General features: G+C 44.1%; 1 pseudogene; it reads left to right on the top strand.

Annotated features, from left to right (window-relative positions):
* The first annotated feature begins 664 nt into the window (after window positions 1-664).
* LOC135507469 (helicase-like transcription factor) lies at window positions 665-20,157 on the top strand (annotated as a pseudogene).
* Window positions 20,158-20,681: the final 524 nt, after the last annotated feature.

Raw genomic sequence — 20,681 nt, 5'->3', positions numbered from 1 at the left:
CACTGCTGCCCATACTCTAGGAACCACTTACAGCAGAGAATAAGCTAGACTGTGATCACCATAGCAACACATCTTTTTTGGGCGCTGTGTTACCCAATATGATTACGTGTTGTTTCATGAGGACTTCACTTTTCAGAGCAGAGCGGTCGGATGTCGAGAGCGTCTTCCTTCACAGAAAGAGAGCGAGACCGTGGGTTGCCAAGCAACAGCAGCGGAGGGCGCATGCTGGGGCTGGGATGACGGATTTGAAAAGGCACGTGGGAGTTTGTAAAGTGAGAAATAGAGAATATTTATCTGCTGTTGTATAGGGCCCTCGGCACGTAAAGCCACAGAATCAATTGAGTTTCCCACCCCTCCCAGTGATTTAGGGAAGCATATGTGTCTCCCTGCTTCCAGTGATGTAATCAGACCGGTTCATTAACATCCTCCTTTTCAGAAGTGCTGCTGGTAATCTCCCCTACGTACTGCTCAACCCCAGTCATCGTTCCTCAACATGTAGCTGAGAACGGCAAAGGCTTGAAGACCGCAACATAGTTGGCCAATTAGGGAAGATGAAGACAACCATGGATGGGCATTTCTCTGCCTTGTGTCAGTGTTCACGAGCTGTGCTGTAGCGTGTGTACTGGCTGCTGCTTTGCTGTTCAGTGGTGGGGAACGGAGCGCAATGACAGGGGGGGGGCTTCTCAGTGTGGCGTGCCGGCGGCCCACACCTCTTGGCCCCTCTGACAAGCAGCACATGACTCGCTGTTTGTGTGTCAACTGATCATTGCAGCTTCCCTGTCTGAGGCAAACCCAGGGAGTGAATTCACACCTGTAAAGCAGATATGATGAGAGGTTATGAACACACACACACTACAGCCTTGCTGTGGGCCCTAATGAGCTCCACCATGGCTGTTTGACAGACTGGAAACATTTATTTTCTGAAAGGTCGAAAGGAGTGTACTAGCCATTCTATTCCCAGAAAAGCATAAAAACAGGTCCATTAATCTGTTTTGGTCAAGCTGGATCAGATCCTCCTATGGAACAAGACAACACTTGAAGACAACACTCTCTCACTAGGTTTGGTCCTAACACAAATATAGAGAACGCACATCCAATAACTTGCAGGTGCTGGGTACAAAGAATAAATGGAATTAAGAATGAGACCAATACACTGATGAACGCTCCTGTTTATTGTAAAATGTTTCGAACTAAGCTAAACCCAACATGCTGACCAGACCGCCTCCGCGCATGCGCCATCGTGCCCAGATGTGTTCATGACACGCCGGTTAAAATATCAAAACTGTGAACCAACTATATTCGTTTGGGGAAAGGTTGAAACACACAAACATTCATGGGCATTTAGCTTGCTTGCTGTTGCTAGCTAATTTGTTCTTGATATTAATATATATACTCTACCAGTCAAAAGTTTGGGGTCACTTAGAAATGTCCTTGTTTTCCATGAAAACATACATGAAATTAGTTGCAAAATGAATAGAAAATATAGTCTAGATGTTGACAAGGTTATAAATAATGATTTTTTTACTTTGCTTTCGTCAAAGAATCCTCCATTTACAGCAATTACAGCCTTGCAGAGCTTTGGCATTCTAGTTGTCAATTTGTTTAGGTAATCTGAAGAGATTTCACCCCATGCTTCCTGAAGCATCTACCCCAAATTGGATTGGCTTGATGGGCACTTCTTATGTACCATACTGTCAAGCTGCTCTCACAAAAGCTCAATAGGGTTGAGATCCGATGACTGTGCTGGCCACTTCATTATAGACAGAATACCAGCTGACTGCTTCTTCCCTAAATATTTCTTGCAATAGATTGGAGCTGTGCTTTGGGTCATTGTCCTGTTGTAGGAGGAAATTTGCTCCAATTAAGCGCCGTCAACAGGATATGGCATGGCGTTGCAAAATGGAGAGAGTCTTCCTTCAAGATCCCTTTTACCTTGTACAAATCTCCCACTTTACCACCACCAAAGCACCCCCGGACCATCACATTGCCTCCACCATGCTTGACAGATGGCGTCAAGCACTCCTCCAGCATCTTTTAATATTTTCTGTGTCTCACAAATGTTCCTCTTTGTGATCCAAACACCTCAAACTTAGATTCATCTGTCCATAACACTTTTTTCCAATCTTCGTCTGTCCAGTGTCTGTGTTCTTTGGTCCATCTTAATCTTTTCTTTTTATTGTCCAGTCTGAGATATGGCTTTTTCTTTGCAACTCTGCCTAGGCCAGCATCCCGGATTTGCCTCTTCACTGTTGATGTTGAGACTGGTGTTTTTCGGGTACTATTTAATGAAGCTGCCAGTTGAGGACTTGTGAGGCATCTGTTTCTCAAACTACACACTCTAATGTACTTGTCCTCTTGCTCAGTTGTGCACCGGGGCCTCCCACTCTTTCTATTCTGGTTAAATCCAGCTTGTGCTGTTCTGTGAAGGGAGTAGTACACAGCATTGTATGAGATCTTCAGTTTCTTGGCAATTTCTCGCATGGAATAGCCTTAATTTCTCAGAACAAGAATAGACTGATGAGTTTCAGAAGGGTGTCCTTTGTTTCTGTCCATTTTGAGCCTGTAATTGAACCCACAAATGCTGATGCTCCAGATACTCAACTAGTCTAAAGAAGGCCAGTTGTATTGCTTCTTTAAAATCAGCACAACAGTTTTCAGCTTGCTAACAATTGCAAAAGGGTTTTCTATTGATGAATTAGCCTTTTAAAATTATAAACTTGGATTGGCTAACACAATGTGCCATTGGAACACAGGAGTGATGGTTGCTGATAATACTAATTTACAACATTAACAATGTATAATGTATAACACTGTATTTCTGATCAATTTGATGCTATTTTAATGGACAAAAAAATGTGCCTTTCTTTCAAAAACAAGGGCATTTCTAAGTACCCCAAACGTTTGAACGGTATACATACTTTTTAAAATCTTTTTTTAAACTATTTTCTATATTGTAGAATAATAGTGAAGACATCAAAACTATAAAATCTTTGAACGGTAGTGTATATATTTTTTGGGGAGGTAGATTAGCTTTAACATTACTGATAGATTGTAGTTTCGATCAATGTAATTGTCTGCATTTCCAATCCCCCATTATATATTTTTGTAAATATATATTCCTTTATTATTTTCACCTAACCCTACCTCCCCTAATTGGAGTAGACTAATAGACAACAATACTTAGGCTTCTACTTCCAGCTTTTATACATACTATATACATTTTACAGACAGTGTCTTTTATAATTGGGTTGTTATTTTACCTGAAATGCATATGGTCCTTTTTTTGTGGTTTCTTTGTAGAATTTTGACCCATGTTGAGTCATACAAAATCGTGTGTTCTCTACTCCGACAATTAATACACAGATAAAAAGGGGAAATCTAATTTGTCTTTAGTTCGTCTTCTTTCTTAAATCTCTCCTCGTTCATCTTCATCTTCTGTGGATTTTATTGCGCTTGGCAACCAACTTTAAGGTGCATTACCGTCACCAACTGGGCAGGAGTGTAGACCTCTTTCAATCAACCAATGGTGTGTATTCATGGATGCCAAGGGAAGCCAGGCTTCCAGGAGGCAGCTCCTGTTTTCTTTGCGACTTGCGGCAACTCTCTGTGGTTCTAAATCAATAGTTTAGTAGTCCGAAAATGTCAGAAACATTACCATGCTTGACCACGCTGTAGGTCATGTAACTGTTTGTTACATGCAATATGCTTTGTGGACTTCACCAGACAGATGTTGCTCTCTGGTTTTGTAATGATTGAAATGTGTCGTTGAGTTTATTATGCCACTGTCTTCTTATTGTCTAGGCCTAAGGCCTATATATCACGGTGTTAAGGCATATGAGCTAACAGGTTATAGAGCAAACAATGCAATTATCACAACACATATGTTGTAATATGTTTTGTTTTTTTGCTTAGCTTCCCCAGTTATTTTGACACATGCACTGCTACTGCAATCACCACCTTGGGCACATGCTCGTAAAAAACAATGTGTAGATGGGAGAGGCAGGACTTGCAGTGTGTCAAGCGTCTAAAATACAACCAAGTTCTATTTTAGCCCCTGGCTATGCAGAGGCCCATTGACGATTGAAATGATTGATAAACATGTATGTGTACAGTACATTTATTTTACCACGCTTAGCGCACGCAACACGGGCGGTCATGTAAAAGTACCATTCCACAGAGGGGACCTGTCCCACGACCTTTACTGGGGCTAAGAGGGAACCAGTTCCATTTCCTTTAGTGGGGGGCTAAGAGGGAACCTGTCCCATTTCCTTTACTGGGGGGCTAAGATGGAACCTGTTCCATTTCCTTTACTGGGGGGCTAAGATGGAACCTGTTCCATTTCCTTTACTGGGGGGCTAAGAGGGAACCTGTTTTATTTCCTTTACTGGGGGGCTAAGATGGAACCTGTTCCATTTCCTTTACTGGGGGGCTAAGATGGAACCTGTTTTATTTCCTTTACTGGGGGGCTAAGATGGAACCTGTTCCATTTCCTTTACTGGGGGGCTAAGAGGGAACCTGTTCCATTTACTTTACTGGGGGGCTAAGATGGAACCTGCTCCATTTCCTTTACTGGGGAGCTAAGATGGAACCTGCTCCATTTCCTTTACTGGGGGGCTAAGAGGGAACCTGCTCCATTTCCTTTACTGGGGAGCTAAGATGGAACCTGTTCCATTTCCTTTACTGGGGGGCTAAGATGGAACCTGTTCCATTTCCTCTACTGGGGGGCTAAGAGGGAACCTGTTTTATTTCCTTTACTGGGGGGCTAAGATGGAACCTGTTCCATTTCCTTTACTGGGGGGCTAAGAGGGAACCTGTTCCATTTACTTTACTGGGGGGCTAAGATGGAACCTGCTCCATTTCCTTTACTGGGGAGCTAAGATGGAACCTGCTCCATTTCCTTTACTGGGGGGCTAAGAGGGAACCTGCTCCATTTCCTTTACTGGGGAGCTAAGATGGAACCTGTTCCATTTCCTTTACTGGGGGGCTAAGATTCCATTTCCCGGGACCTGCAGGCCTCACTACTATCCTCACACTCAATCCCTTTAATCCCACAAACCCAGACAGTTTATGATGCTTGGCTGACAGCATGCTCAGAAGACAGCTCAGTCCTGCACTGGGCCCTGCACTGAGACTGACTGTGATTGCACCAATCGGATGCACCCGATTTGGCATTCAGCGCTGGAGGTTCATTGCCTACTATCTCCTTCATTTGCCTTCCTCCCTCTGCCTACCTCTATTCCCCTCTCTCCTTGTGCATCCATCACTCACTCCCTCCCTCATTTGCCCAGTGCTAACCCAGCCAAGGAAATGAAACAGTAATCCTCAATGACAGAGGCGCTTTGTGAACAAAACAACACAAGTAGGCACCAAAAACACAGTGAAAGATGTCGTCAGGGAAATTAAAGGGTTGAGAGGGTTTAGTTCTTGTTCTGGCCTGGGAGACGTAGAGGTAGTGTAAAGCATACTGTTGACCGGACCTCCCTAGGACCTGGGTAGTGTCTTAAATGGCAACCAAATCCCTATATAGTGCACTACATTTGACCAGAGCCCTGAAAAGTAGTCCACTATATAGGGAATAGGGTTCCATTTGGTATGCAGCTCTGGTCACCCTGGTATGTCACCTTTCTGTGGTTGTGGGTGAATAACTCTGTCACTCAACGTCTCCCTCCCTTTCTAACACCACAGTGCTGAAATATAGCACCTGATACCGTTGGCTCCTGAATGAACTCTGCGCTGTGTGTGTGTCTGTGTGTGCACGCACCAGCGTGTGCGTGCACAGTGTGCTTCCAGGGCATATTTAATTCAGAAATGATTGAAGGTTGCGAACCCTTAACTCCCCTCTCGTATTCGAGCCGCTGGAGCGCACTGGACAATTAAAGCACTCTCTCCCGTCTCTCCTGGATGCGAGGCGCAGGCAGCGGCCCATGCAAAATCATTATTTAAAGATCTCTGTGTGTTGGTGTCCAGTAGAGCAGAAGAGCATGGTGCATGATGGGGGGGAGAAGATGGAGTAACAGTCTTTCTGCTGCTTGAAACTCTGCCAATTCCTGTTGAAGAGGCATATACACTGAGTGAACAAAACATTAAGAACACCTTCCTAATATTGAGATTTTATTTTCTTTTTTTGCCTTTATTTTACTAGGCAAGTCAGTTAAGAACAAATTCTTATTTTCAATGACGGCCTAGGAACAGTGGGTTTACTGCCTGTTCAGGGGCAGAACGACAGATTTTGTACCTTGTCAGCTCGGGGATTTGAACTTGCAACCTTTTGGTTACTTGTCCAATGCTCTAACCACTAGGCTACACTGCCGCCCATTCAGAGGGTGAATGTGCAAAACAAAACATTACCATACTACCATACCCCGTTCAAAGGCACTTAAATATTTTGTCTTGCACATTCACCCTCTGAATGGAAAGCATACACAATCCATGTCTCAATTGTCTCAAGGCTTAACAATCCTTCTTAAATCTGTTTCCTCCCCTTCATCTACACTGATGGAAGTTGATTTAACAAGTGACATAAATAAAGGATCATTTGATTCACCTGGTCAGTCTATGTCATAGAAAGAGCAGGTGTCCTTAATGTTTTGTCCACTCAGTGTGCACTAGGCCTATACTATATATATTGTGTGTGTGTGTATGTGTGTGTGTGTGTGTGTGTGTGTGTGTGTGTGTGTGTGTGTGTGTGTGTGTGTGTGTGTGTGCGTGTGCGTGTGCGCGTGCGTGTGCTTATGGTAGGAGGGTTAATTTTGTCAAAATGGGACCAGACAAGCTAAATGCCTTTTATGCTCGCTTTGTGGCAAGCAACACTGAACCATACATGAGAGCACCAACTGTTTCGGATGACTGTGTGCTCTCTCTCTCCCCATAGCCAATGTGAGGAAGACCTTCAAACAGGTTAATATTCACAAGGCCACGGGGCGGCAGGTAGCCTTGTGGTTAGAGCGTTGAACTAGTAACCGAAAGGTTGCAAGATCGAATCCCTGATCTGACAAGGTAAAAAATTCTGTCGTTCTGCCCCTGAACAAGGCAGTTAACCCACTGTTCCTAGGCCGTCATTGAAAATAATAATTTGTTCTTAACTGACTTGCCTAGTTAAATAAAGGTAAAAAAATAAAATTTCCAGGACGTGCAGTCGTGACCAGCTTGCAAGTGCTGACATTCTCAACCCCTCCCTGACCCAGTCTGTAATACCAACATGATTCAAGCAAACTACCATAGTCCCTGTGCCCAAGAACGCCAAGGTAATCTGTCTAAATGACTGTAGGCCTGTAGCATTCACATCTGTAGCCTGAAATGCTTTGAAATGCTGGTCATGGCTCAACACATCAACACCATCATCCTAGACACCCTGGACCCACTCCAATTCCTACTACACCGCCCAAACAGTTCGATGGATAATGCAATCTCTATTGCACTCCACACCGCCCTCTCCCACTAGGACAAGAGGAACACCTATGTGAGAATGTTCTTCATTGACTACAGCTCAGCATTCAACATCATAGTGCCCTCCAAGCTCATCACTAAGCTCAGAACCCTGGGACTGACCACCAGATGGCCACCCCCAGATGGTCTGTGTAGGCAAAAACACATTTGTCATGCTGACCCTCAACATGAGTACTATAAGTACTGTACTCCCTGTTCACCCATGACTACAACACCATCATTAAGTGCTGATGACAGGATGGTGGTAGGCCTCATCACTGACGACAATGAGACAGCCTATAGGGAGTTCAGTGACCTGGCATTGTGGTGCCACGACAACAACTTCTCCCTCAACGTCAGCAAGACAAAGGAGCTGATCGTGGACTATACGAAACGGAGGGCCGAGCACACTCCCATCCACATCGATGGGGCTGTAGTGGAGCTGGTCGATAGCTTCAAGTTCCTCTGTTTCCAGATCACTAAGGAATTAACATGGTACACACACACCTACACGGTCGTGAAGACGGTACGACAACGCCTCTTCACCTTCAAGAGGCTGAATAGATTTAGGATGGGCCCTCAGATCCTCAAAAAGTTATACAGCAGTACCACTGAAAGCATCTTGACTGGCTGCATCGATTCTTGGTATGGCATCCGACCGCAAGATGCTAAAGAGGTTAGTGTGAATGGCCCAGTACATCACTATACCAGGCGGTGTCAGAGGAAGGCCCTAAATATTGTCAAAGACTCTAGCCACCCAAGTCATAGATTGTTTTCTCTGCAACCGCACAGCAAACTGTACCAACGCACCAAGTCTGGAACCAAGAGGATCCTGAACAGCTTCTACCCCAAGCCATAAGACTGCTATATAGTTAACCAACTAGCTGTCCGGACTATCTGCATTGACCCCTTTTGACTCATCACATACACTGCTGGTAATTAATGTTTCATTATCTATCATGTTGCCTAGTCACTTTCCCCCTAACTATGTGTACATAACTACCTTATTTCGTACCCCTATACATGGATTTGGTACTGGTACCCCGTGTATATAGCCAAATTATCATTACTCAATTTTCTCTCTGCATTGTTGGGAAGGGCCCGTAAATAAGCATTTTCACTGTTCGTATACACCTGTTGTTTACAAAGCATGATGTCTAGTGACTATTCTTGTGAAATGTACGCATTTCCAGCATCTATGGATAAATGTACAGTCATGGCCAGGAGTTTTGAGAATGACACAAATATTAATTTTCACAAAGTCTGCTGCCTCAGTTTGTATGATGGCAATTTGCATATACTCTAGAATGTTATGAAGAGTGATCAGATTAATTGCAATGAATTGCAAAGTCCCCCCCCAAAAATTCCACTGCGTTTCAGCCCTGCCATAAAAGGACCAGCTGACATCATGTCAGTGATTCTCTCGTTAACACAGGTGTGAGTGTTGATGAGGACAAGGCTGGAGATCACTATGTCATGCTGATTGAGTTCGAATAACAGACTGGAAGCTTCTAAAGGAGGGTGGTGCTTGGAATCATTGCTCTTCCTCTGTCAATCATGGTTACCTGCAAGGGAACACGTGCCGTCATCATTGCATTGCACAAAAAGGGCTTCACAGGCAAGGATATTGCTGCTAGTAAGATTGCACCTAAATCAACCATTTATCAGATCATCAAGAACTTCAAGGAGAGCGGTTCAATTGTTGTGAAGAAAGCTTCAGGGTGCCCAAGAAAGTCCAGCAAGCGCCAGGACCGTCTCCTAAAGTTGATTCAGCTGTGGGATAGGTGCACCACCAGTACAGAGCTTGCTCAGGAATGGCAGCAGGCAGGTGTGAGTGCATCTGCATGCACAGTGAGGCAAAGACTTTTGGAGGATGGCCTGGTGTCAAGAAGAGCAGCAAAGAAGCCACTTCTCTCCAGAAAAAACATCAGAGACAGACTGATATTCTGCAAAAGGTACAGGGATTGGACTGCTGAGGACTGGGGTAAAGTCATTTTCTCTGATGAATCCCCTTTCTGATTGTTTGGGGCATCCAGAAAAATGCTTGTCCGGCGAAGACAAGGTGAGCGCTACAATCAGTCCTGTGTCATGCCAACGATAAAGCATCCTGAGACCATTCATGTGTAGGGTTGCTTCTCAGCCAAGGGAGTGGGCTCACTAACAAATTTGCCTAAGAAGACAGCCATGAATAAAGAATGGTACCAACACATCCTCCAAGAGCAACTTCTCCCAACCATCCAGGAACAGTTTGGTGATGAACAATGTCTTTTCCAGCATAATGGAGCACCTTGCCAAAAAGCATTGATCATGCAAGAATGGGCTGCCATCAGTCAGGATGTGGCCCAGAAGTTATTTGACAGCATGCCGGGGCGGATTGCAGAAGTCTTGAAGAAGAAGGGTCAACACTGCAAATATTGACTCTTTGCATCAACTTCATGTAATTGTCAATAAAAGCCTTTGGCACTTATGAAATGCTTGTAATTATACTTCAGTATTCCATAGTAATATCTGACAAAAATATCTAGAAACACTGAAGCAGCAAACTTTGTGGAAATTAATATGTGTCATTCTCAAAACTTTTGGCCACGACTGTACATAACTCAACAAAACTCCAGTGACATTGTTTCCATTGACACACCTATAGGGTACAGCAGTACCACTAGGCTTAATGTTAGTGAAAGGGAAAACAGTCAATCAGGCATCCAGGTGGTCATACGTACACAACACAAATACATGTTCTTCATTATTGATCACCTTTAACGGATCAATTATTTATCAGCAGTTTACAGTCTAGCTGGAAACTACATCCTCTCACAAACCACCTTGATCAATCAGTATCGCCCATACAGAGCAAGACCTCAGAATAGTATAACCATCCTCACACACACACACACACACACACACACACACACACACACACACACACACACACACACACACACACACACACACACACACACAGGCACGCATACATACTCACATTCACACACACGAACGCTCCTCAGTTCCACTATAAGCTATAGGAGTCAGGCTGAGTTCAGATTCCTTAAGGAGCATCCTCACCTTATTTTCCATGGTGGGAGAAACCATCCCTACTGGATTATTCAAAGAAACTGGGATAAATATTGTAGGGATCCAGCCAATTTAATTGTTTTTAAAAATATATATTTAACCTTTATTTAACTAGCAAGTCAGTTACGAACGAATTCTTATTTACAATGACGGCCTACCGGAAAACAGTGTGTCAACTGCCTTGTTCAGGGGCAAAACAGCAGATTTTTACCTTGTCAGCCCGGGGATTCAATCCAGCTACCTTTCAGTTACTGGCCCAACACTCTAACTACTAGGCCACCTGCCACCCCACTTAATTCACACCATATGACCAAGCTGGAAAGCTCAGACCACACACACAATAACACCCAATGGGGGAAGTAGGAAACAATGGTTGTTGTTTACAGCAATGGCCAAGTAATTATAACTGACAGAGACAGAGGCAGAGTATTTACAGATACTCTAATCCAGCTGGCCAGTAACCTGTCCATTTCTTGGTGTTATGTCTAGAGAGAGTCAGTCCGGGAAAGGTTGCTGCTCCGATTCCAGGAGAGGGGAGGTGGGAGGGGTCTGTTGGATGAGTGACAACCCACCTTCCTCCCAGGGTTAAATTAAGCCTGGTGGATAGACATCAATATTTTACATGTAGGGCAGCCGTGCTCAGCGCAGTGGGGGCAGTAAGCGGAGATGTGTGTGTGTGTGTGTGTGTGTGTGTGTGTGTGTGTGTGTGTGTGTGTGTGTGTGTGTGTGTGTGTGTGTGTGTGTGTGTGTGTGTGTGTGTGTGTGTGTGTGTGCGCGTGTGTGTGTGTGTGTGTGTGTGTGTGTGTGTGTGTGTGTAGCGGTGCACAGCAGGGGCAGTATGGGGAGAGGGATTACTCTCATGTCACAGCTGCAGAAGATGTTGTAGGAGCTACAACACACAGAGCACAGTCAGCAACCAATACACACACACCAAAGACACAAAATGGGAGATACAATCCCATTGCTAAAATGGTGGTGGCAGGCAGCCTAGCGGTTAGAGCTTTGGGTTGCTAGTTTGAATCTCCGAGTCAACAAGGTGAAAAATCTGTTAATGTGCCCTTGAGCAAGGCACTTTAGCCTAATTCCTCCAGGGTCATCGTTGATAATGGCAGACTGTGGCCCCACTCTCACGGAGAGTTGGGATATGCAAAAAACACATTTCCAATTCACACAGCTGTATAAATACATACGTGTGAAATAGGACAAGTATAAGCACCCCCAAAATTACTCTAAATGCCAGCTGACGGCCAATTTCACACTGCAAACCACAGCAAGCTTTTACTGTAATACAACAAAACACCTGCAGGCTGTTTTATACAAGCCATTTACTACATACACTTTGCCAAAAGTATGAGGACATCTGCTCGTCGAACATCTCATTCCAAAATCATGGACATTAATATGGAGTTGGTCCCCCCTTTGTTGCTATAACAGCCTCCACTCTTCTGGTAAGGCTTTTCACTAGATGTTGGAACATTCCTGCGGGGACTTGCTTCCATTCAGTCACAAGAGTATTAGTGAGGTTGGGTACTGATGTTGGGAGATTAGGCCAGTTGGTGTTCCAATTCATCCCAAAGGTGTTCCATGGGGATGAGGTCAGGGCTCTGTGCAGGCCTGTCAAGTTCTTCCACACTGATCGCGACAGACCATTTATTTTTTAAACATTTTTTTTACCCCGTTTTCTCCCCAATTTTGTGGTATCCAATTGGTAGTTACAGTCTTGTCTCATCGCTGCAACTCCTGTACGGACTCGGGAGAGGTGCAGGTCAAGAGCCGTGCGTCCTCCAAAACACAACCCAACCAAGCCACACTGCTTCTTGACACAATGCCCACTTAACCCGGAAGCCAGCCACACCAATGTGTCGGAGGAAACACCGCACACCTGGCGACCGTGTCATGCTGAAACAGGAAAGGGCCTTCCCCAAACTGTTGCCACAAAGAATAATCTAGAATGTCATTGTATGCTATAGAGTTAAGATTTCCCTTCATTGGAACTAAGGGGCCTAGCCTGATCCATGAAAACAGCCCCAGACCATTATTCCTCCTCCACCCAACTTTACAGTTGGCACTATGCATTCGGGCAGGTAACATTCTTCTGGCATCCACCAAACCCAGATTCGTCCATCGAACTGCCAGATGGTGAAGCATGATTCATCACTCCAGAGTTGTCTCTTCTGCTCTGGAGTCCAATGGCGGCGTGCTTTACACCACTTAAGCCGACGCTTGGCGTTGCACATGGTTATCTTAGGCTTGTGTGCAGTTCACAGGTGTCTCTGAAATAGACGAATCCAACATTTTTTGGGCCATGTAGGGTACATGAAGTGGCTAACAACTGTGAGCTATTTTACAGACACAGCATATTGATTATGCAACTTCAGTTCATACATTGGCCACGAGAAAATAACTGCACGCTATCATCAAATGTGGTAGAACAAAACACCTTAGCCTTACTGTAAATCCCTTAGAGCCATACACCAGGCCTAACTGTATGTATCATACATGATTTACACCATGTAAACTGGGACACAAAGTGTAAACTCAGTCTTTCTTTTCTAGTTCATCAACTCACTCATACTGTATATCTGATAAACAAATTGCATGTAGCTAGCCTGAGTTGAACTCCTAGGGCACAATGGGTAAATCTCTTTTTCCAGTTCCATAAACACCCATAAACACTTTTTCCATAAACACCCTTGTTGAAAGTCTCCCTCGTACTGTATATCTGATAAACAAATGAGCTACCATGAGCCGACCAAAGAGGGAGCATGACTTTGCTTGGGTTGCAGAGGACGTTACGTTAGTGATCAGTGGAGAATAGCATATTAATTATTTCCTTTCTCTCTCCTCACAATAAGAATGATTGAAGAGGCTCAAGGGAAATTAAATGGTTCCTACTCCAGAGACAGAGAAGACAGAGGTTACAGTTCCATCCTATTTCCCTGTTCTCATAACTGTCCCCTAGCTCTGCAGTCTATCTGTCGGTCTGTTTCTGACACCGCCCAACTCTTTAACCTCTGACCCCTCAACACGGGTTCTATATCTTGTCAGCCAACAAACACCAACACCGCACCGCATGACTTCATGTCCTGAAATGAGGATGTTGGAAGGGAGGGAGCACACCCATGTAGACTAACTGATCATAGATGAGAGGGTGAATTTCAGGAATGCCAGCTGACAGCTTTATTTAACTCCAGCTGCTCCGCCTGCCACGCCTCTCCCCCCTGCACTTAGCCCCTCCTTAAAACACCCCTGCACCCTGCTGCCCCCAACCCTCTACTACCACACCAAAATGGGTCAACCCGATAAGGGAAACTAAGGCTGTTAGCTAAGGGATAGGGTTAAGCCAGGGTGTGGACATGAGAGCTCAGAGGGGTCACCTGCAACGGTTCAATGACAGGGAAACAACAATAAGAGGAAGACCAGGGTTAAATAAGTGCTGAGGGGGAAACAAGTAGAAACAAATAAATAATAATAAAGCATGCAAGCTGGATCAATAAATTAATGAATGAATTATTTAATAAGTAAATAATATAATGAAAAATCATACCAAGGGAAAAAGGGATTAAGTGCTGCAAAAGTAAGTGCTATGTTAAAGTGCTTAATATAAGAAAAGAAAATCAGGGAGTGAACTTTATTCATAATAAGGGTTACATGGAGAAAAACAGACTTCTATAAACCCTCCCTGGGCACTTAATAACAAATAAGTGACCATTCTCTATTCTCAAAATAATATTTAAAACAAAGTGGATAGCAGAGAACGTGTCTACTGTTTACCCACACTTCTTGGACAGACCAGAGCCTTAGATATGCAGTTTTTGAAACTAAGCATAGCATGGCTATACAGGAATTTTGTTGTTGTGGGTTGCAGACCACTGTGGACAAAAGTAGGGCTGGAAAGATCTCCTTTATAGTAAAGGCATTGCATGAATCTATCATCGTATTTGCAGGTCAGAGAAAAAAATGTGCCTTTAATAAACATTTCATGCAATTCTACTTAATTTGACATATTAGCAGAATCGTTTTTGATAGCACACGAATTACCGAAATTCCAGACTAAGAATGGACAGAGAGATAGGCCTATGTGTTTGTCTATTCATATTTCCCCAATGACACATCAGTGTGTCTTGTATGCAATGAAACTGTCCCTGTTGGGAAATAATTAAATCTGAGATGTCATTAAGAATCTGAGCATGGCCTCCTGAGTAGTGCAGCAGTCTAAGGCAGTGATAGATCCGGGTTTGATCCCAGGCTGTGTCACAGCCGGCCGCGACCGGGAGACCCATGAGGAGGGGCACAATTTGCCCAGAGTTGTCCAGGTTAGGGGAGGGTCTGGCTGGCCAGGACATCCTTGTCCCATCGCGCTCTAGCGACTCCTGTGGTGGGCCGGGCGCAGGCAGTAAAATTTTAACTGCTGGCCTCTCTTCTTCCGTGGCTTAACCCAACGAGAGAAGGTCACAAGTGTTTCCCTAAAATATTTATGGGTTAAAACATATTCTATTGTACAGAAAGTGACTAGTTTAATCAATTAATAGTGACAAAATTAGATTACTTTCCAACCAAAGTCTCCTCGGCTTTAGAAGGTTGTAGATCAGCCTTTGAATGTCAAAGAATCAAAACAATGATATCCCCTTATGCATCAGAGTCACGTATTTCCCGGGTATTTTACAGCTTGTTTCTAGCATGAAGTTATAGATCACTTTATATGATCAGATGTTTTATTTTCTTCAAAATATTAAAATAACAAGGCCTGTATTTTTTTATTTATTTAACCAGGTAGGCCAGTTGAGAACAAGTTCTCATTTACAACTGCAACCTGGCCAAAATAAAGCAAAGCAGTGCGACAAAAAACAACAACACAGAGTTACACATGGGATAAACAAAAGTACAGTCAATAACACAATAGGAAAAATCTTTATACAGTGTGTGCAAATGGAGAAAGGAGGTAAGGCAATAAATAGGCCACAGTAGCAAAGTAATTACAATTTAGCAAATCAATACTGGAGTGATAAATGTGCAGATGATGACATGCAAGTAGAAGTACTGGTGTGCAAAAGAGCAAAAATGTTAATAAAAACAATATGGGGATGAGGTAGGTAGTTGGATGGGCTATTTACAGATGGGCTGTGTACAGTTACAGCGATCGGTAAGCTGCACAGATAGCTGATGCTTAAATTTAGTGAGGGAGATAAGTCTCCAACTTATAAGTCTCCACGATTTTTGCAATTCGTTCCAGTCATTGGCAGCAGAGAACTGGAAGGAAAGGCGGCCAAAGGAGGTGTTGGCTTTGGGGATGACCAGTGAGATATACCTGCTGGAGTGCATGCTACGGGTGGGTGTTGTTATGGTGACCAGTGAGCTGAGATAAGGCGGAGCTTTACCTAGCAAAGACTTATAGATGACCTGGAGCCAGTGGATCTGGCGACGAATATGTAGCGAGGGCCAGCTGACGAGAGCATACAGGTCGCAGTGGTGGATGGTATATGGGGCTTTGGTGACAAAACGGATGGCACTGTGATAGACTGCATCCAGTTTGCTGAGTGTTGGAGGCTATTTTGTAAATGACATCGCTGAAGTCGAGGATTGGTAGGATAGTCAGTTTTACAAAGGTAAAAATAGGAAGCTGATTCTAGATTTAATTTTGGATTGGAGATGCTTAATGTGAGTCTGGAAGGAGTTTACAGCCAGACACGAGCCGGTGCTTTTTGCCATTTTCTTTAATTAAAGGTAGGCCCACCCTCCCATACACCCTCAATTCAAGTCTTGGTTTTAACAGACATTCACATGGAGGTAGGCTATTTAAAGAGTGCATGGTGGGTGGAGGAATTTACCTACAAATTTGGATATAGCAGTTTATAGCCTAATTCCATATTTCAAACAGGTAGGACTATCTCTTATTTCTTAAAAAGGAAGAAATAGGCTCCAACACAAAGCCCTCGTTGTTACTAAAGTCAAATTAAAATGAAGACCGTTTATATGAATTTTGCCTACTCTGCTCTCCACTACTCTGCTAATCTGGGCTGTGCTCACTGCTCAGAGCCCTTCCTCCTCTCTCTCCATTGTCTTGGCTCCCATAGGGTTCCCGTGCCCCTCCCCCTCCCTCCCTGTACTCCTCCCATCCCCCTACTCGTCCATCTGCTCATCCTCCTCCCCTGTCCCACGGCGTCCTTCCGGGATAGGCATTAGGGCTTGCGTCGCTCCGCATCACCAAACCCACATATGCCTGGAAAGGGCAGTCCCAAACCCAGCACACCATAGCCCCCAGGGAAGGGGGTTAGTTAAGGAGGGGAGACTGGGCTGTATAACATACATGTGTGTCAGTGTCCTTAAAGGGTAGGTAGCATAAGCGTAACATATGTATTTGCATTAGTATACGCATCAAAAGTCCCAATGCAAAGTTCACTTCAATTTTCAAGTTATTACATACAATTCCAAAGAATGCCAAAGGCATGTCGGAAAATGTTTTCCCGGTGTGATGTAATATAGAGGACCCGGCAAGCCAGCGTATTCTCTATAATGTAAACTCCAACAGAAATAACTTCAAATGTATAACTTCAAATGAAACCAAATCGTTTGTATCGATAACTCAATTACGTTTTCAGCCAATTTACAAGAAAATACTTGATACATGTACAAGCCCTACCAGTCTGTGCATGAGTCAGCCAGTTGCTATCAACATCTAGCTTATAGCTACAATTAAGTAAACCAAAGTTTTGGAAATACATAATGCCATCTAACCAGCTTTCAAAGAATGTTAGCTATATACAGTTATCTTGGCCAGCCAGCTAACGTTAGCTATTTAGACAACTAGCTATTAGCCTAGTCAACCACCACGGTTACGGTCGAGTCAGGGGTAACTGCATATGTGGCGTGTGTCTGGAAGTGGATGTGTCAACAGAAGTGGAAGGATCAAAAGTAATGGGTGTATGGAAAACGAATCAGCTAATTGGGCAGATTTGTTGCCACTCAAGACCGTTGTGCGTGGCTGCTGTGGTTTGCGGAGTGTGGTCTTGGTCAGCAGAGATGGAATTTCAGTTAGGCTAACATTTTTCAATTCACTTTGAGCTGTATCTTTGGTGTAGCTACCTAAGTTATTCGTAGATATTCCTAGTATACTAGCTTTTTATTGATGTGGCTATAATCTACCAAGCTAAGGTTAGCTAACCTAGTCTGTTAAAGTAGTTATCATCACGAGGGTCATGTTTGCTGTGAGTGACTGTTAGCCAACATGATCAACTCATCAACTCAACTAACTAGCTAGCTAGCTTACTAAACTAATTGTCATTTGTGTGCGTGTTTGACAGCATATCACAGTTGTTAAAGCTGCATCTTTCTTGGCTGCATGATTTTATCCCAGTGCCAGAAGTGCCGATTGTATAATTTCTCCATTATCAAGCCCCAAGACTATACCAGTTTGTGGGCACACATTGAGTCTCACATTGAAGGCTGTGCTGCGTAGAGGTAAACACTTGTAGCTACAGTTATTGCGTCATCCTATAATATTTTTTTTTTGAATATGACAATTATGATTTCCCAGTGGGGGGTTGGATAACAATGTTACAGATAGCTACACACAGGCCCTACTAGCTACATAAAGCCGACCATTAGACTAGTTCAGCAACCTGTCATCATATGATACTATGTTTAATATAGGCTTGCCAGGCTATTTGCATCCCCTTCTATGAACACTTACTTAGTGTTTGTTTTTTTCCATTTCAGAGGGATCTGTGGATGCTGGTGGCATTTCTGCGTCTGAAGCAGTTCGACAGGAGAGAGTGGTGGAACAGAGTCATACAGAGACCTGTCACACAGGGGGACATGACCGGCCTTCAGAACCCACAAGCTCTGGTGAAGTGTATCACGCTGCATCGTACGAAGACCAGCCGTGTGTGTGGGCAGCCTCTGGTCTCTCTGCCGGAGAAGAGTGTTAGTGTGGAAGAGGTGAAGCTGACAAAGAGAGGGAGGAATACGAGCTGGCACGCACAGAGGGATGCACCACCATCAGCAGGTATGTTGTGGAGGGGACCGTCATCAGAAACTGTGCAGATGTTCTGGCTATCCTGATCAGGCTGAGACAGTTCTGCTGCCACCATGACCTACTGGGCAAGACCACTACACACACAGGTGTGGTAGCTGTGACTCCTGTAGAGTTGAGAGAACATCTGATAGAGAGACTGAGGCTGGTGCTAGGCAGTGGCTCTGATGAGTGTGCTGTGTGTCTGGACTGTCTGCCTGCCCTTCATCACATCGCAGAGGTCTTATGTACCCGAGCAGGTGTGCCCTCTGTGCAGATTCCAGATTAAGTCCAGTGAGCTGGTGGAGTTTCCTCAGGAAGAGGAGGAGGAGAACAACCTCTCAGAGAACTGGAGGAGCAGCTCCAAGGTGGAGGCTCTAATGCAGGGCTATCCAACCCTGTTCCTGGAGAGTGACCGTCCTGTAGGTTATCACTCCAACACTAATCTAGCACACCTAGCACAATCGAGCACAACTGGGGTTGTAGCAAAAACCTACAGGAGTGTAGCTCTCTAGGAACAGTGTAAAGACTGCAAAAGACAACTGCATCAAGAGTCTGGTTGCCTCTCAGTTCACACGCTTCCTCACTCTAATTGGAGGTCCCACTCAGGGAGGAGGGTTTCAAGTTTGTGATTCTAGACGACACTGAGCCAAAAGAGGCTGGCTCAGGTGATCCAGGAGTTCCAGAGCGATGCACCTGGCAGCACCTTTGATCATGCTGCTGTCATTCGAACCCGGAAGGGTGGGGCTAAACCTCACAGCCGCCTCTCGAGTCTTCCTCATGGACCACGCTTGGAATCCAGCAACAGAGGACTAGTGTGTCACTGCCTCGACCAGAAGAGAGACGTTGTCATCACTAAATTCATAGTGAAGGACTCCATAAAGAAGAACATGGTGAGGATTCTTTCAGCCTCCCCAGCGAGAGGAAGGCGTCATGCATAGATGATATAATGGAGCTCTGGACGTCTGGCTGTTTAAAGACTGCTTAAAGACTGTTTTCGAAGGAGACTGTTCTAACTGTTCTTTTGTACTTTAATATCCTTTAAGTTTAGAAGGAATGTTTTCCCATTTGTGGAACCAAGCACACACACACACACACACACACACACACAAACAATGCCCATATTTTAGAGCAGTTGTTTCTAAATATGTGGAAATACAGTATGTGACAAACCAGAAAAGGGTGGGAATCATGACATTCTTCTGGGAATCACCAGGGACCTCCAAATACCATATCACGACAGCCGACGCAATATGTATTGCGATTCTATATGTATTGTGATTCAATACTGTGATTCGATGTTCCAAACATTTTGCACAATATACTGTACGTCTGCTGCAGAGGGACAAGAGAGACACACGAGAGAACAAGTATTGTTAAGTCATGGAAATACTATAAATATTGCACAGTTAAAAAAAACTCATTATTTATTTCTGGCGCTCATTATTGTCATGTTGCCAAGATCGAATTTGTACATCGTATTGTCAGAAATGTCAAGTGTATGAAAAAAGAGGTCTGTGACGAGGATTCAGTTTAGGCATAGACGCTTGTAATCTCCAACTGGTTTAGTCATGATGATAACACTGACATAATAACATCGACACCCCTCCAAGTCAAGACCTAGTACCTCCTCAAATATACTCTAAATGCCATTCTGTTGGGCCGGTACTTTGTTTGATGAATATCTCCAATTAAAAATGCCCTCTTCCATAATTAAATTCTGTCTTTCATTATTGTCCTACGTGATACGTTTGGATGCTGTTCACATGGGAAGCCATCAGACCAAGCTAAAAAAAAAATGTATGTGTGATTTTGAGAGTCCATCTATCATTACTACATGCAAAATCTGTGGTTCAGGATTGTCCAGCTTAAGCTGGATAGGCAATGTAAACATGACAACATTATGGACAAACACATTTAAAACCACAGACACAAGTTAACAACATTGCATCAGGTGTAAAGCTTATCTCAACCATCTCGATTGAGTTGAGGTCGGGTGATTGTGGATGCCAGTTCATCTGATGCATCACTCCATCATTCTCCTTGGTCAAATAGCCCTTACACAGCCTGGAGGTCCATTGCTCGTGCTTCTTGGCCCAAGTAAGTCTCTTCTTATTATTGGTGTCCTTTAGTAGTGGTTTATTTGCAGAATTTCAACCACGAAGGCCTGATT

Source organism: Oncorhynchus masou, chromosome 21 (genome assembly GCF_036934945.1).
Source record: "Oncorhynchus masou masou isolate Uvic2021 chromosome 21, UVic_Omas_1.1, whole genome shotgun sequence".
NCBI lineage: Eukaryota > Metazoa > Chordata > Actinopteri > Salmoniformes > Salmonidae > Oncorhynchus > Oncorhynchus masou.
The sequence above is the reverse complement of the archived record's forward strand: the minus strand, read 5'-3'. Positions and strand labels throughout refer to the sequence as shown.